The sequence below is a fragment of the Polypterus senegalus genome, chromosome 14 (genome assembly GCF_016835505.1).
Source record: "Polypterus senegalus isolate Bchr_013 chromosome 14, ASM1683550v1, whole genome shotgun sequence".
Lineage (NCBI taxonomy): Eukaryota > Metazoa > Chordata > Cladistia > Polypteriformes > Polypteridae > Polypterus > Polypterus senegalus.
The window spans coordinates 128,071,766-128,087,997 of NC_053167.1; the positions used below are offsets into that span (position 1 = coordinate 128,071,766).

At 42.8% G+C, this 16,232-nt stretch overlaps 1 protein-coding gene across 4 annotated transcripts in view; it reads right to left on the reverse strand.

Moving 5' to 3' along the window:
• pde4ba (phosphodiesterase 4B, cAMP-specific a) overlaps positions 1-16,232 on the reverse strand; it is a 594,195-nt gene that overhangs the window by 161,791 nt on the left and 416,172 nt on the right. The gene's annotated exons all lie outside the window — the stretch shown is intronic.

Below are 16,232 nucleotides of genomic sequence, written 5' to 3' on the forward strand. Positions count from 1 at the left end.
GACGATGTCTTAGATAACATGTGTAAACACATCCTGTTAGGGGGCACAGAGACTGTGCCAGCAGCATTGAACACAAAGTAGAGGCCAACCCTGGATCCTGAACTGGACAAAATGGGCCTCGGCATGGAAGGATGATTATTACCTCAGGTTACAATCATTAATAAAACAATCGTGCCACATTCAGTGGAGCTACAGGGTGCCATAATGTCACCAGTCAGTGCTGTTTAAGAGTTTGTGGTAAATAAAAGGCAAAAGATACGGACATGACATAACAACATAATGTATACCGGACTAAGAGAGCATTCAGACCCCTTCATTCTCCTCACACTTCATTGTGTCATACGTTGAATTTGAAATGGATACATGTGCCATTTTTGCCCATCAGTCTACAATCAGTAACCCATAATGACAAAGTGAAAACGTGTTTTCAGAAAGGTCTGCACATTTATTAAAAATGAAATGTATTTACGTGTATTAAAAACTGAAATCCCTCAGTCATAAAAGTACTCAGACCTTTAATTCAGTACTTTGAGGAAGCCATCCCATTCTGTCTGGTTGATCGCCCACATGACACATTCATTATAATGGCTGAAAAACGTTTATTGAACAGCAGATATCATCATAATCGAATATGAAAGGGGAAGAGTGCTACAGAAAAAGGCGTTGTTTGTCAGCCTGGGCGTGGGTGTATTTTCTGTTCAATTGTTGTTTTTCTTAATTCAGAATGATACATGTTCACGATTTTACGTCACTTCTGTTATGTTTATGACTTAACATTAATGTCCTGTAACTTTAAATGTGCTATAATTTCATGTACTTTGTGGGTGGGGCCAAAGGAGGCGGGCCACCGTGACATCACTCTTGTTGGGCCCGCCTTCTGACTTTCTAGTCTCAGTCAGTCGCAAGAGTTAGCAGTGGAGCACCGGGCTGGTATTGGAGTTTAAGGTGGTATTTCTTAATTCTTTTTTCAGGAATTTTTTTGTGTCCGTGTTTATTGGATTCTGAATTTGTAATAATAATAATAATGACTAATTGTTTTTATATAGTGCTCTTCTCACTACTCAAAGTGCTTAAACAGAGGGGGACCATGTCAACCACCACTAATGTGCAGCATCCATCTGGGTGATGCGACGGCAGCCATTTTTGTGTCAGTACGCTCACCAGCTGCCAGTGTCCTTTCACCGCTGCTTCACTGAGAGTGTGCCGTCATCCTGGCATCTCCACGTGGTATGCCACCAGCTCATTGGCAGACAGGAGAGCCCTTCAGAGGATCATAAACTCTGATTGGCTGTACACTGCCCTCTTTGAAGGAACCCTTTAGCTCTCGCTGCCAAACATCATGAAAGACCCTTCCCACCTTGGACATCACCTGGTGGAGTTGCTGCCCTCTGGTAGGCGGTTCAGGTCCATCCAATGGCAGACAAACAGATTTAAGAACAGTTTATGACCGAGAGCCATAAACACTGACAATGACCGATGTAACAACAGTCACTCTTGTACTATAAGTTTACATTCTTTATCTATTTCTATTATTGCACTCAGTTCATTATGTGCTTTCTACCTAAGTTCAACATTTAGTCATTGTATTGTATTCTATTATAATTTAATTATGTCCATTATACAGTTAGGTCCATAAATATTTGGACAGAGACAATTTTTTTCTAATTTTGGTTCTGCACATTACCACAATGAATTTTAAATGAAACAACTCAGAAGTAGTTGAAGTTCAGACTTTCAGCTTTAATTCAGTGGGTAGAACAAAAAGATTGCATAAAAATGTGAGGCAACTAAAGCATTTTTTAACACAATCCCTTCATTTCAGGGGCTCAAAAGTAATTGGACAAATGAAATAATTGGAAATAAAATGTTCATTTCTAATACTTGCTTGAAAACCCTTGGCTGGCAATGCCAGCCTGAAGTCTTGAACTCATGGACATCACCAGATGCTGGGTTTCCTCCTTTTGAATGCTCTGCCAGGCCTTTACTGCAACGGCTTTCAGTTGCTGTTTGTTTGTGGGCCTTTCTGTCTGAAGTTTAGTCTTCAACAAGTGAAATGCCTGCTCAGGTGGGTTAAGATCAGGTGACTGACTTGGCCATTCAAGAATATTCCACTTCTTTGCTTTAATAAACTCCTGGGTTGCTTTGGCTGTATGTTTTGGGTCATTGTCCATCTGTATCATGAAACGCCAATCAATTTGACGTCATTTAGCTGGATTTGAGCAGACAGTATGTCTCTGAGCACCTCAGAATTCATTCAGCTGCTTCTGTCCTGTGTCACATCATCAATAAACACTAGTGTCCCAGTGCCACTGGCAGCCATGCACGCCCAAGCCATCACACTGCCTCCACTGTGTTTTACAGATGATGTGGCATGCTTTAGATAATGAGTCATCGTTCTGGTGGAGGTTGATCTTGGTTTCATCTGTCCAAAGAATGTTTTTCCAGAACTGTGCTGGCTTTTTTAGATGTTCTTTAGTAAAGTCCAATCTAGCCTTTCTATTCTTGAGGCTTATGAGTGACTTGCACCTTGCAGTGCACCCTCTCTATTTACTTTCATGCTGTCTTCTCTTTATGGTAGACTTGGATATCGATACGCCGACCAAGCCCTGGAGAGTGTTGTTCACTTGGTTGGCTGTTGTGAAGGGTTTCTCTTCACCATGGAAATGATTCTGCGATCATCCACCACTGTTGTCTTCCGTGGACGTCCAGGTCTTTTTGCGTTGCTGAGTTCACCAGTGCTTGCTTTCTTTCTCAGGATGTACCAAGCTGTAGATTTTGCCACTCGTAATATTGTAGCAATTTCTCAGATGTTTTTTTCTGTTTTCTCAGCTTAAGGATGGCTTCTTTCACCTGCATGGAGAGCTCCTTTGACCGCATGTTGTCTGTTCACAGCAAAATCTTTCACATGCAAGCACCACACCTCAAATCAACTCCAGGCCTTTTATCTGCTTAATTGATAAGACATAACGACGGACTTGCCCATGAAATAGCCTTTGAGTCAATTGTCCAATTACTTTTGAGCCCCTGAAATGATGGGATTGTGTTAAAAATGCTTTAGTTACCTCACATTTTTATGTAATCTTTTTGTTCAACCCACTGAATTAAAGCTGAAAGTCTGAACTTCAACTGCATCTGAGTTGTTTCATTTAAAATTCATTGTGGTAATGTACAGAACGAAAATTAGAAAAAAATTGTCTCTGTCCAAATATTTATGGACCTAACTGTAGGTGAATGCATATTTAGGGTTGCTGCAATTTTGTTGTACTAAGTGCAATGACAATGAAAGGAATCTGAATAGGTAAGAGAGAGACAGGGGATGATTAGGGGGCCACGGTGACTTGGCCGTGGAGGGCAGTTCAGCCAAGACATTGGGATGCACCCTACAAACCACAGAGAGCCAGGACCTCAGTTTTATGTCTCATCTGAAGGACGGCACCATTTTTACAGCACTGCACTGGGGCATTGGGGTCCACATTCAGACCCCCTGGTGGCCTTACCAACACCTCTCAGAGCAGCAAACCCAGCTTCCCATCCAAATACTGGCCAGGCCTGAACATGCTGAACTTCAGGTGGGTGACCTCTTCTGAAGTGCATGTGGTGTGGCTGTACTGGGACTTGTTCACCACATTGCGTTTTAGGCAAGTCCTTTTTTGGTCTTTTGAGCATTTTGCCCTGTTTTGTAATTTCCAGTAATAAATCTTAGTTTTTAAAGATTCTTTGTTGAACTGATCTCAACAAACTATAGAAACTGAGTGTCTCTCCCTTGTGAGGTATCTCTATTTACACTTTAGGCCAAAGCCTGCAGGTAGCAGTGGGGTACTCGTTATCTTTCAGGGGGCTTCGTCTGGGCTAAGGTCCTGGACAGCCGTGTGGCTCTTTTTGGAGGCTGGCTTCTTAACACTTTCATTGTGTTCCCATCTCCTTATTATAACAAAATGTATGTCGTGTCACAACATCATCATAAACATTTTAAGTTTTTGGATTAGTAGCCTTAGCGCTAATTGAGGACAGGGCCAGCGGCGATTAACATTATCGAATTTAATGCAGCTGAAGTTCCTTCTACAGGGAGATTCACTCGAATATTCTGTTGTAACTCCCGTTAAGAAAAAGCAATCTGAATCAAATAAATCCGCTCTATACCTTGGTGTGTGTGTAATCGATTGCATTACATGTGATGCTGCACGTGGTTTCCGTTTTCTGCCAGACACATTTCGATGTGGCACTCTGTGTATCTGAAAGTATTGGAAAACGTCTCAGGGGGGAATAGCAGCACTTTCATGTTGGCTGTTTTCCTTCAAATCTTCCACAATGTTGTTCCGATAGACTTTTCTGTTTTGCAGACCCCAAAGGAAGAATCTGGCTGTGTCAAATCCAGCAACCGTGGTGGCCAAAGCCCCTTTGAAATGACCCTGTTACCAAAGGAGGACTCAGTTTCTGCCATGCTCTTTGCCGATGTTTGACATGTTGCTCCATCTTGCTGGAAGTAACCTTCTGTTAACTCACGATCATACAGTTGATTCTGACGTCGTTTAAACGAATTGGTGACCCAATAGGTTCACACCATGAAGACGCGCTGCTCAATACTATACACCACCATCCTGATGAGGTGACTGAGTAAAGGGGTACAAGCGGTAGGCACCCAGAAGTTTCAAATGGAGGTTAAAGGTCGCAATGGCTGTCTGGTGCCTACCTCATCGCTCTGACGCAGGGGCATCTCGGCTTGTCTGAAGCTCCATAATCCGAGGAGCACATTGCACGTTGTTTCGTTCAGATTGCTTCATCCTAGTGAGAGTTACTACAGAATATTCAGGGCCTCTTTCGAGCGAATCTCCCTGTATCATCATCAGCAGGCTGTCGTCAAAAGGCTGACCTATAAAATGATTTGTGTATATTTTTCCATTAATTCAGCAGAAGGAATCCTCCATTTTAGAGCTAATTTATATCTAATTCAAGACCAGGGATCTGAGAGTTGCCTCAGGGTTCTTGCTCTCATCAGCATCAATCGTGTGGTTTGTGGATAAATGACGCGCATGACGCGAAGTCACACAAGGCAAGGAGGCTCAGGTTTTAGCGCCGCATTTGAGGTCTTCTAAGAAACAGCTCTGTTGTTCAGTCAACTGCAACATATCTGACCGCAAGCGCCTGCAAAGGATAGTGAAGACAGCAGAGAACACTTCACTACAGGACATATTTTACAAACGCAGTGTCCGCAAGGCCTGCAGCATTGTGCAGGACCCCTTACAACCCTCACATGGACTTTTCACACTTCTGCCATCCAGGAGAACATACTGCAGCATCAAAGCCAGATCTGCCAGGCTGCAGGATAGTTTTTAATAATAATAATAATACATTTAATTCATATAGCGCCTTTCCCATGCTCAAGGCACTTTACAGAGTCTTAGAAAAAACAGCAGGGTATATGTAACATTGGATACAAATGTTTACCTGAATAGAACAATGAAACACATAACAAAGCATTGAATAGAATAAAGAACAATAAACCAGAGTAAAATATTAAATTCAATACTAAGATAAAAACCTGACAAATAACCTAATTTGTGATATAACAGACACACAAATTATCCCGAGCACCTGGACAGAGAAGTAAACTGAGAGAAGGCTAATAAAGTCAAGTAGAGCTAAAAGCCTTCCTGAACTGTTGAGTTTTGAGTTGTTTTTTAAAAGAATTCATGGAGTCAGCTGTCCTGATTAATTCTGGGATGTGATTCCAGAGTCTGGGCACTCGCTATACAGCTGAAGGCCCCGCTGTCACCCATGGAGTGTAGATTAGTGTGGGGCACAACAAGACTGCCAGAATCAGAGGACCTTAGTGGGCGGACAGGCACATAGTGATGGAGAAGGTCGCTGATGTAGTTTGGCACAAGGTTATTTAAGGCTTTGTAGGTTATTAGTAGGATTTTATACTCGATTCTGTAAGACACGGGGAGCCAGTGAAGATGGAGCAGGATGGGTGTGATGTGCTCACTGCTGCTGGTTCAAGTAAGGACTCTTGCAGCCGAGTTTTGAATAAGCTGGAGCTGTGATATAAGATTAGAAGGGGCACCTGCCAGCAGCGAGTTACAAAGTACAATAATCTATGCGGGATGTGATAAAAGCAGGGACAAGTTTCTCAGCATTAGAAAAGGAGAGGAAGGAGCGAACACGTGATATGTTACGGAGGTGAAAGTAAGAAAGTTTCTTAATGTGATTTATGTGGACAGAATAAGAGAGGGAGGAATCAAAAATGACACCAGGATTTTTTTCAGTAGAGGCAGGTCTGATGAGATCACCGCCAAGATGGACTGGAAAGGAGCTCACTTTATTAAGTTGCATTTTAGTCCCAATTTGCAGCAGTTCAGTTTTGTTGCAATTTAATTTTAAAGAGTTCTGCTCCATCCAGGTTTTAATTTCACTAAGGCAGGTTGTGAGCTGAGAAAGCTCTGATGAAGTTCCACTTTTAACATTGAAGTAGAGTTGAGTATCATCTGCATAAAAACGATAGCCCAGTCCATAGCTACGAATAATATGGCCAAGAGGAAGCATATAAATAGAGAAGAGAAGAGGGCCGAGGACAGAGCCCTGAGGCGCTGGATCTGCTGTTGCCAAGACTAACAAACTCTTACCTATCAGTCAGATAGGACTTGAACCACTGGAGGGCAGTGCCAGAGATACCCAGCGTGTTCTCCATTCTGGACAGTAGAATATCATGTCTGACCTGAGCGTCAAATGCTGCACTGAGGTCTAACAGAATTAATATGCTGCTTTGTCCAGAGTCTGCTGCCATAAGCAAATCATTGGTTACCCGTAGCAGAGCAGTTTCACAGCTGTGCTGCACCCTGAAACCAGACTGAAAGGGTTCCATCAAGTTGTTAGTTGTTAAGTAACTGGTGAGTTGGGAGGCTACAACACGCTCAAGAGCTTTTGACAGGAAAGGTAAGTGGGAAATAGGCCGGACATTGTTAAGATTGTCAGCATCAAGACCAGACTTTTTTAACGTTGGGGTTACAGAAGTGATTTTAAAAGTGATTGGCACAGAGGCAGTGTCAAGAGATGAGTTTATTATTGTTGTAACAGTCAGGATTATGGCATGAAGGCAGGATGGAAGTAGTGTGCTGGAGGTGGGGTCCAGTACACAAATAGTCGGCCTCATCTTACAGAGCAGGTTATTAACAAATGCAGATGTGACTGGTGAGAACTTAGAGAAGGAGCTGGATGGAGTGGGAAAACAGGGAGAGATATAAACAGATGATGGATTTATGTTAGTTGAATTATTTAGATCTTTAATTTTGTAGTTTATTAACTACAGAAAACAAAACCCTTGTGTTATCGTGGCCACTTTCTATTATTCTGCCATAGTGGGTGTTCTTGGCAGCAGTTAGTGCTTCTCTGTAAGCTCTCTGGCGGTCAGAGAAAGCCTGGATGTGCACGGTGAGGCCAGTCTTACGTGACATTCTCTCAAGGCGTCGGCCAGCTGCTTTCATAGATCGCAATTCTGAATTATACCAAGGAGCTGAACGCTTAAAGGAAACCTCCTTATGTTTTAAAGGAGCTGTTTTATCTAATGCTGAATGAAGGGCTGAGTTATAGTGGTCAACAAGACAATCTAGTGTTGACGGAATAGGTGCAGACAGTAAAAGATCAGAAATGGATCCAGAAGGGATAGAGGGACAGGTATTTTTAAGGTTTCTGTAAGAAATTTGTCATTTACAGGTAAGAGGAGGGAGAGGTAATGAGACGGTGAAAAATACTGCTTTATGGTCAGAGAGTCCCAAATCAGTGCTGTAAGTGTTGGCAACAGATAGTCCAGAAATACAGATCAGGTCAAGTATATGACTACCAGAGTGGGTGGGAAAATCAACATGTTGTGTCGAGTCAAAACAGTCCAGTAAGGATAGGAATTCATTTCTCAGTTCAGATGTGGGGATGTCAAAATGAATGTTGAAATCACCAAGGAGAATGACTTACTACATGTCAGCATTGCTGCTACTTCTTTGTCTTGTCTTTGCACAATGTTTTGTCTTGTTTGTGTTTTAATTTTAAATTTAAGTTTAAATTTTACTTCTATTTTTAATTTATTATTTGCACTTCATGTTGTTACACTGTGGACCCTGAGCTTCGCAATTTCATCTATCTGTATACTTGTATATGGTTGAGATGACAATAAAGTTCGCTTTGACTTTATTTCCTGTTTTTTCCGTGCATTCGCACATAAAGCAAGAAGCACCTACTGTGGTTGCCTCTCTGCCCGTGTGACAAAACTTGGCTCTTAAAACTGAGGAACCTTCTGTGTGACTTCAACTATGGATCAGTTTATTGTTTCAAATTTAGTTTGACGAGGCCACTTCAACTTATATATTTGCACATTTTCCTCTTTTTCCTGTCCAACAATCAGTGAGACGGCAATACGATTTCAATGGTTGGAGAGGCGGCAGAGCGCAGGCCACTGGTACACCAGCTCACTGCTCCTGTTGCCGGAGGCAAGTTAACCATAAAAATGAAAAATAAAAGGAACTACGTGAGAGTCACTCTGTACACACACTGAGCAAATATGTCAGTAGTATTTACGCTAAACGAAGAAGAACCTCACGGCTGCGTTACCTGCACATTCTGACTCCGTGTACAGTAAGCTGGTCAGAATGGTGAAGTGGCGCTGACTTGTGAGTTGTTTCCTGTTCGAGCCATGGGGTTGTTTACTGTGTGACGCCATATCTGCTCATTGGGCATACAGAGTGACACTTAAACAGTCCCTTCACTCTTAGATTCATTTCTAAATAAGTGACTTTGTATCCCTCCAGTGGCAGGAGCAGCGAGCTGGTGTACCAGATAGATAGATAGATAGATAGATACTTTATTAATCCCAAGGGGAAATTCACATAATCCAGCAGCAGTATACTGATATAAAAAACAATATTAAATTAAACAGTAATAAAAATGAAAAAAAAAAAAAAAAATTAATAAAAATAAAATTAATGTTAGCATTTACTCCCCCGGGTGGAACTGAAGAGTCGCATAGCATGCGGGAGGAACGATCTCCTCAGTCTGTCACTGAAGCTACTCCTCTGCCTGGAGATGATCCTGTTCAGTGGATGCAGTGGATTATTCATGATTGACAGGAGTTTGCTTAATGCCCGTTGCTCTGCTACAGATCTTAAACTGTCCAACTTTACTCCTACAATACAGCCTGCCTTCTTAACAAGTTTGTCCAGGCGTGAGGCGTCTTTCATCTTTATGCTGCCACCCCAGCACACCACCGCGTAGAAGAGGGCGCTCACAACAAACGTCTGGTAGAACATCTGCAGCATCTTATTGCAGATGTTGAAGGATGCCAACCTTCTCAGAAAATATAGTCGGCTCTGACCTTTCTTACATAGAGCATCAATATTGGCAGTCCAGTCCAATTTGTCATCCAGCTGCACTCCCAGATATTTATATATATATATATATTTACCAGAGGCCTCTCCAACCATCCTGCTAACTTGTGTTACTGTCAGGAGTTGCTGTTGGCCGAGAAAATGAGGAAAATATACAAGTGCGTAAGTCAAAGTGGCTGCTGTCGAGGTAAATTTGAAACGGCAAACTAATCTATGATTGAAAAAAGGACACTGGTTAACATGATGTCACGATATTTATATTTCTGTACAATTTTTATAGCGTTTCTCTCACTACTCAAAGCGCTTTACCACTTCCACCACCACTAAGGTTCAACATCCACCTGGGTGATGAGACGGCAGCCATCATTGCACCAGTGCGCTCACCACACATTAGCTGTTAGGTGGTGAAATGGTGAGAGAGATGGCCAAGAAGAAAACAGGGGATCATGAGGAACGACTAGGCATTGGTGGGCAATTTAGCCAGGACATCGGGATGCCCCCTATTGTTTAAGAAAGATGTCCAGGAATCTTTAATGATCCACAGAGAGCCGGGACCTCAGCTTTATGTCTCATCTGAAAGATGGCGCCATTTTTACAGCACTTGTGTCCCTGTCACCGCACTGGGGCATTGGGGTCCACATTCAGACCCCCTGCTGGCCTCACCAACACCTCTTCCAGCAGCAACCCAAGCTTTCCTAGATGGTCTCCCATCTAAGTCTCCCCTACTCTCTCTCTTCTGTTTCTTTTTCCGGTTTCTTTGTGGTAGTGGCGCACTCAAAGCTTCATGATGCTCCAACAATGATGGATGGATTAAAAGGCAGAAGTCTACGTGACCATCATCAGAAGTCCTTCCGTGAGAACTCTAAATCCAAAGAGGACTGTTTCATTTATGTTTGGTAGAATGCCCAGAGGGGACTGGGTGGTCTCATGGCCTGTAATCCCTACAGATTTTATTTTTATCTCCAGCCGTCTGGAGTTTTTTTTTGTTTTTTCTGTCCCCCCTGGCCATTGGACCTTACTTATTCTATGTTAATTAATGTTGACTTATTTTATTGTCTTACTGTGTCTTTTATTTTTCTATTCTTTATTATGTAAAGCACTTTGAGCAAGTGTTTGTATGAAAATGTGCTACATAAATAAATGTTGTTGTAAGTATTGGCCGGGTTTGAACATGCTTAGCTTTGAGGGGCATGACCTGCTCTGAAGCGCATGTGTTATGGATGCCAGCTAACTGGTCTGGTGTGTGTGGATTGGCATCAAGAGTTGGGTTCCACTTCTCCATGACTGTGTATTGGATTCATTAAGTTCAGAATGTATTAAAATCACAGGAGTATTCGTGTTTGAACAAATACGTGAGTACAATTGCCAGCTGATAGAGCCCGTTGTCAGTTAGCTATGGGGAAAGTAATAGATATCTGCATGTACACAGATGGGTGACTGAAATTTGGGAGCAACGTATTCATATAAAAGTTTGTGTGAAAATCAGCAAATGCACTCCTGAAACTTGTGAGTGGCCTATGGTGAAGATACCATGAAAAAGTCAAGTGTGTTTCGAGAGGTTCAAAGATGGGCGAGAAGATGTGATGGAGCATGCGATGGAAAACCCCGGGTTCACCGCTCCCCTAAAAACAGCACCCATGTCGCACTCACAGTTTAAGTTCAAGGGAATAGTCCACCAAGAATTGATTGAACAGGGACAAACGAGCAACCAACAGCGTTATTTCGACGTACTGAAGAGATTACGAAACTCTGCTTGAATTGTGGCCTGACAAGTGGATTGTTCATCATGACGATGTGCCAAGTCACACCGCGTTCTCTGGCCAAAAAAGCGATTCCCCAATTAGATCCTCCGGCCTGCTCACCTGACTTACTTTAGCCCCCTGTGATTTCCAACTACTTCCAAAATTAAAAGCTGCACTGAAAGGACGAAGATTTTCTAATATAAAAGAATGTGAGACAGCTGCTCAACAGCATTTTCCGGAAAATGAGTACCAGGCCCGCTTCCAGAAATGGCGATGCCGTGTAAGTCTGTGTAGAGAAGCACAAGGGGAGTACGACAGTTGAAAGTGTCAGCAGCCACGAGTGTACACTTCCACATGCATTCTGGGAATTAAATTGTCAGCCAAACAGCCGTTTACACTGCAAAATAAGTTCAACTGTTCTGCTGCTACTACTACATATAGTGTGGCCTAACGGCGCTGAACTGTAAATCAAACGTGTGCCAACTCAGTGCCCTCCTTCAGACTGTTATCCCCCTGAAAGACTCTGTCAGCCAGATATCTTTTTACAAACTGCAGTATTAAAAAGTCCATATTTATAGTATTGCCTAATGGTGAAGATGGCACGGATGCCAAATCAGGGCCCTCTTTCCAAATTCCACCATGAGGGGGGTCATTAAACTTGCCAATGCTCAGGATGAAGGGACCCAACACAAAATGGCAAAGGCTGGGTATCTACACCTCCCCAACTGACTTCTTAATAATAATAAAAACAATAATAATAATTACATTTTATTTATATAGCACCTTTCCAATGCTCAAGGTGTTTACTTACTGGTGACGCCTTTACTAACCGGTCATTTACATGTCACAAAATGGAAATAATTGCAGTTTTTTTTTTTAAAATCACTTAGTTCAGAGTATCACTAAACAAATAAATGAGAACAGGCAGCATCTGGTGTCACATGTGTATGATGTGAGCAGCACAGCAAGTGGCATCTGACTTTCCAAAAATAAGAACTCATGCAGTTTACTGGTAAGCACCTAAAAATAAAGCAGCGACTCGCCCCCACATTAAGGCAGGGTGGCAGGGCACTTGAGGAGACCCCCGGTCTGTTAAACCCATGAAAGAGGTGCAAACGCTCAAAAGTCTCTCATTGGTGTGTTCACTTCAGAACCTTCTTGTGGGAGCAGGAGCCCACCTGAGCAGCACTGGACATAAGGGAGGAACCAGGGTCCACACACACACACACACACACGCACACCTCACACAATCTGATACCTACAGTGTGGCCAATTAACCTAAAGGGCCTGTCTGTGGAAGGAGCGATGAAGTGAACACACACACGCACACAATGAGAACATGCAAACCTGATACAGGGCTAAGATTTGAAGCCAAGACTCACCGATGTGCTGCCCTAACAAGGGTAACATGTCAGAAATTCAGGAATTAGACCGGTGCAGCTCAGCTCCTGTGTGTTTATGGCCCCTTGTGGGCTCCCAAGCCCCTCTTTTTATTATATAGCGCCTTGCCTGCACCGACCCTCAAAGTTACTTAAAACTCACAGGTTTTCAGTAGTGGGATGTTAGCCACCTCAGCGTGTCGTCTTCTCTTTAATGTCTACAAGAGCTAAGGCTGGCCTCCTGGTTTTACCCAAATTGGTGAGTTTGGCAACAATTTAAGGAGGAGTGGGCCAGAAATACCGCAGCCACAGTCCATTCCCTGGGCACAAGGGAAACACTTTGGTGCCTCGCAGTTAATTTAGATCTCTTTCTGGAGGGTTCTAGAATTGTGTCAACGGTAAGACTAAAGGAATCAGCCTGGTCTAGGAAGGTCAAGAGAGCATAAGAGCCCAACTAGACGCTACTGCTCCAGTCACAGTACTGTGTCACAGGCAGGCAGTATGGAGTTCAGGCAAAGGCACTGGACTCTGAAGTCACCTCACCTTGTGACCCTGAGCAAGTCAACAAAGTAAATGTGAACAGTTATAACGTCTCTTCATCTCGCAAGTCGCCTTGATACCTTGATAAAGCTGACAGACAAATGTGCTGTAATGATAATCTACTCTCTATATATAAAATCTCAAAAGCCTCAAAGTGCAACAATTTTATGTGACGTTTTTGTCATGCTTTAAATTGGGCTTATATGTTTGGTATCATTCTTTTCAAAGTTTATCGAACTTTAATGTGATGTTGTTAGATTTTCAGATTCTTATTCCATTTTTAAATTATAAGTTAAAAAATATCAAGAACTCACATCCCGCGAGACGAGACTTTGTGTCAAAAGCAGGGCTGTGGAGTCGGAGACAATTTTGGGTACCTGGAGTCGGAGTTGGAGTCGGCAAAAAGTTAACCGACTCCGACTCCTATTAAATTTAAATGGGAATTAAAAAGTAAGTTGAAATGTCCGAATTCACAAACAGTCATAATGAACTACTTCTCTGCTGTAAGAATAAAGCCCAATGCATGCAGTGCATAATGTTACCACAAAACGAACATGTCAAGTAACCATGAAGCATGCTTTTCTTTGACTGTATCGTCACTATATGGGATGTAATGCACAGGTAAGGTGCGGCACCGCTTTCCATTGTGTCGTGTTCCACTGTTACAGAGAACTGTGAACCTAGCCTAAAGCCCCCCATACATTTACAGATGCACTGCCGATTTTTCAGCCGTTCAACGAGTCATCACGCGTCAAACGCCTGAAAAATCATCTGGTGTTCTCAGCTCCGTCGGCTCCCCTTAGCTATGCGCTAGTGAAGGGGCGAAGAACGAGAACACAGATCTCTACCTGTCTCCAGTAGAGGCTCGTTCTGCTGATCAGCTGGCCGGTGAGTGACACAATGCACTAAACTTCCGGCTGGCTGACAGAGGAGACAGCCACTGCAGCAAACAGAGGCATCACATTACTTTGGATGGGTGGTCGAGATTTTCGGCAAGCTGGATCTGCCCGTCCATGTGGACACCCGCAATCTGCGGCCACCAATTAATTGTGTTTGTCTTTAATCTGCCATTATAGTAGAGTGTTGGCTTCCTAGCCAGCAGTTCTGTGGAGAAATGACATGTATGTTGCCTTCCTTTCCTTCAATGGATGTAGAAAATACATTAGCATTGTACAGTATATACATACAGAGGAGTCGGGAGTCGGAATATTTAGAAACTGAGGAGTCGGAGTCGGAAGATTTAGAAACTGAGGAGTCGGAGTCGGAGCATTTATCTACCGACTCCACAGCCCTGGTCAAAAGATTTAACCACGCCAGGGTCAGGAAATAAAAGACAAAGAGTAGGACAGCTGCTGTACAGGCTTTTAAATGTTCGAAGTGCCGTACGAAATGCAGATCACACCGCATGGCAGAAGCAAGACAGCAGCTGATCGAGCAAAGAGGAAGTAAAAAAAAAAAAAAAAATTGTATTTGTTTCCCATCATATGACCGTTTAAGAGGGGGTTTCGAATGGAGCGACCGCATCTCCTTGGGGTGCATTCAGCCCGATCTTTTCACAACACGAGCGGCACAGACACATGTAGCGTGTAGAGTGGCTGGCGTGTAGCACATGCAAGGGGGGTTGGCGAGCGAAGCAAGCTGGGGGTAAGCCCCCTAGTAATAGTTATATCTAAACAAAAAGGAAGCAAAAGAGAGTTCCTCCACTCCGGGGATGAATTTACGGGCCCACAGATCAGATTAAAGAGACCCTGCCTCTGATACCTGGAGTACAACTGACAGCCTGAGGTGCCCTGAAAGACACAAATTCTGAAAGTGAATGGAACCTCGGCGTAGGGGATGCCCTCTAGTGGCCACACCATCAATCACAAGCAGAACGACACTGGTGATTAATTCCATTACAGAAATAAAGTAGACATGGTGGGCACTCGTTTAATTGCTGGGATTTCTGGTTTTCATATTTCACACTTTGGATTTGCTGGCCTTGTCCTCCACATTTCGCATTCATCTCGGCTGCTGACATTACATTGTAGCCTCCGCATAAAATGTCATTACAAACATTGGGACGTTGCTTGTATTTTGTTAAACTTATTACAGGAGTGGACAGATTGCAAATATATATGGTGGCTTTGGTCACCTTGTAGTCCATGTACACCATCCGGTAGCCTAGCTTTATCTACTGGGTGGAGGGTTACTTGCAACGTTTTACAGCAACGTTTATTTGTAAAGATTTGTTGAACGTGAATGCACAGCACTCTGTCACCTACAACAACATAAACGCAATTGGCATCTTGAAACAAAATACTTTAGTAAATATACGATTATTAAGGGATTCTGTCATGAACAGAAATACTGCATTGATCTTGCACCCATCTAATACGGCTTGACATCTAAATAATAAACACAGACCTCTGCGTTAACGTTGGCAGTGCACCATGCAATGTATATATCTCTATACACCATTTAGTATGGGATTTGGAAAAGCAGTGCTAATGTTTGTGATGCGCCATCTGTTGAAATCACAAATTGACTGAATGTACTGATAAAAATGTTTGTGATGTGCCATTATTTTGCAATGAAAGAGCCAAAGCAACTGGATGGACACCCATCCTCTTATTAAAGTGGATTCACAAATTTTGTTTTTAGACCAAATTTAGATTCCACCAAGTTAATTTCTCAGTCAAAAACCTCATCGGTTTGACCCTTAGGGTTATACTGAGGTTCATTATGCCCTTTACAGTGACACACACATTTAGTTGACCAGCCAGTGACCTGTGTGTATACACACACACACATATATAAATAGGTATACAGTTGACAAATAAAGTTGAGAATTAGTCCACTGACATGGCATAATCAGTTTTTGATCAATTATCTGGAGTGCCAGTATGTAAAGTTTATATAGACGGATTAAAAGATCCACAAAGCAGCAGATTAGCTTTGCGATTTGACATTTTCAATATGAATGATGCTGGTGTTGTCAGGATTTCTCATGAAGGACTGATTTCCATTGCTGAAATGATGGCACTTGTTCAAGGATTGAAATGTGTAAAAGAGGTACAGCGTAAAGGTGACAATTGCTGCACATCTATATATATAATTCACTAAGGCAAGACACCCATGGAAAGCGGGATTCACTAAGCCGCCGACAAGTAAGACACCAATGGCGCAAGCAGGAAGGAGCCACGCCCCCCAACTGTAAG